Here is a 2,500-nt window from a genome sequence, read left to right on the forward strand (position 1 = left end):
TGCATGGCTTAATCTTTGAGACAAGCATATGACTACTGGCAGGATCAACCAGGGAGCTGCGTCAACTAGAGCTGAGCAGCCGGCCGCCCGGGAGTGTGTCCCGGGGGCCCGCGCGAACACGCAAGCGTCCGCTCAATCATTCTGCAAACAGGAGGAGGCTGAGCTCCCCTGCACAATACACCTCGAAACCCTCTCAGGTCCCGGCGGCGCGCAGCGCCGTCCCAAGTACTTGGTCGGGTTCGAGAGAGGCGCAATCGCCCGGAGTTAGGCGAGTAGACGCTTTCGGTGCGACCACCCGTGCTCCCAACTGAGCTTGCCGCTGCCGACAGAGGCCCGGGAGCGTGCTGTCGTGGCATTGCCGGCGGGAGACAACACGCGCCACCTACGGTGACCGGCAGCTCCAACGCCAGCGCCACAGAAGGACAAAAGCCCCACTTGGGTGCCGAAGCGAACTCTCCCAGCACAGCGCACGCGCCAACACATCCGCACAGCTGCGATACAAACCACCAGCGAGAACCGCTGGGGCGACCGAGCAGCAGACGGCGTCGCGGCGCCGAGCGCCGGGCGGCGGCGCATCCTCAACGCACACAGTCCTCAATCGGACCAGCACACTGAAGATGTCCACCGCGCTTCGCACCGGGCCCGCGAGGACCTACTTTGGCCGCACGGCGCCGCGCGCAGGGTGCGCCGGCGCGCAGCTGCGACGCCTGCCGCGTCCGTCGGCCGGCGCGCCTGCCACTGGCCGCCCCCACCAGCCGGCTGTAGCGCGTGCGCCCACGCACCGCGCGGCCAGCACGCCGGGAGGCGCCCCCTCACCGGCCGGGGACGGTCCCACCCAGCCACCGCCGCGTATCGCTTCACACCCAGATGCCGTTCAGTTTCGTCGGCATGGTGGGTATCGCTGGAACAACCGGTTAGTACCTCAACCTACCGTCGCCATCACCGATTCACCCCTAGCGAGAACAACCGCACCACAACGGGTTACCATTTGTTCATTTGCGTAACTTCACCAGAAAACGTATGCGTCCATCGCCATTTGCAACTTCCACGATTATTGCATGCCTGTGTCAGGTGTCACACCACACTACGTCTGCCCACATACACGCAACAAAATGTGCACGCCTAGACAATACGTGGAAGGTGGCCCCCGTACGTATGCGATGTCCATTGCTCGAACGACTGTCAACCGGCCTCTGTAGCATGTCGCAGATATGGAACGCGGTGCACCATGCTATCACGGTGTGTGAGGAGAGACGACTAGGTCCGAATACATCAACAGACAGCTCATGCTGATCGCCATCCACGGCGTCCGTTCCTCCCACACGTCTCTATGGCGTACCACACTGCAATCCAGCTGTCATAGGGAGACGACACGTAGCTGCGTGCACAATATTTGCACTGTATGGTCCGCCGTTTTTGGGCGCAGTCGTTGTACGGTCACACATGTGCCACGATGTATCATTCAGTACATAAGGACGAATGTGCAGTACAGATTGTGGTTTACGCGTACGACATCAGCGGACAGTTGACACAGGCCGCACCACAACGTAGCCTGAGTACGTCGCATGCGAAGGGCATTGAACATGCAAACTTCTCACCAACCAGCTTGCGAAGGCAGGGGGCAAGGTGGGGACGTGGGGAGGTGTGGGGGGGGGGGGGGCGCGGCATGTACGTCCTGCTGCCATCCACATTACAGTGTACAGCAGGAGCATGTGGAAAGTCAGCAAGACTTGCAAGGTGTTTAACATGAAGCGATACACAGGGGAGCGGGCAGTGCGAGTAGCGAACTATATTGCGAGGGTTGCGGGTGGGCAACACTACACTAATTGAACGAGTCGTATAACAATTACAGAGCAGGTTTAGGCGACAACGTGGGTTACGTTAGCGGACAACGTGGGTTACGTTAGCGGACAACGTGGGTTACGTTAGCGGACAACGTGGGTTACGTTAGCGGACAACGTGGGTTACGTTAGCGGACAACGTGGGTTACGTTAGCGGACAACGTGGGTTACGTTAAGGCACAACGTGGGTTAGGTTAAGGCACAACGTGGGTTAGGTTAAGGCACAACGTGGGTTAGGTTAAGGCACAACATGGGTTAGGTTAAGGCACAACATGGGTTAGGTTAAGGCACAACATGGGTTAGGTTAAGGCACAACATGGGTTAGGTTAAGGCACAACATGGGTTAGGTTAAGGCACAACATGGGTTAGGTTAAGGCACAACATGGGTTAGGTTAAGGCACAACATGGGTTAGGTTAAGGCACAACATGGGTTAGGTTAAGGCACAACATGGGTTAGGTTAAGGCACAACATGGGTTAGGTTAAGGCACAACATGGGTTAGGTTAAGGTACAACATGGGTTAGGTTAAGGTACAACATAGGTTAGGTTAAGGTACAACATAGGTTAGGTTAAGGTACAACATAGGTTAGGTTAAGGTACAACATAGGTTAGGTTAAGGTACAACATAGGTTAGGTTAAGGTACAACATAGGTTAGGTTA

The 2,500-nt window shown here is 56.9% G+C and overlaps 1 non-coding gene across 1 annotated transcript in view; it reads right to left on the reverse strand.

The window, feature by feature from the left end:
- LOC124774142 overlaps nucleotides 1–55 on the reverse strand; it is a 1,909-nt gene extending 1,854 nt beyond the window's left edge. Inside the window, exon 1 of the ribosomal RNA XR_007015136.1 lies at nucleotides 1–55. This exon is cut by the window's left edge and continues 1,854 nt beyond it. This is a non-coding gene — a ribosomal RNA (small subunit ribosomal RNA).
- Between the last annotated feature and the right edge of the window lie 2,445 nt (nucleotides 56–2,500).

This window comes from Schistocerca piceifrons, unplaced genomic scaffold (assembly GCF_021461385.2).
Source record: "Schistocerca piceifrons isolate TAMUIC-IGC-003096 unplaced genomic scaffold, iqSchPice1.1 HiC_scaffold_961, whole genome shotgun sequence".
NCBI classification, from domain to species: Eukaryota; Metazoa; Arthropoda; class Insecta; order Orthoptera; family Acrididae; genus Schistocerca; species Schistocerca piceifrons.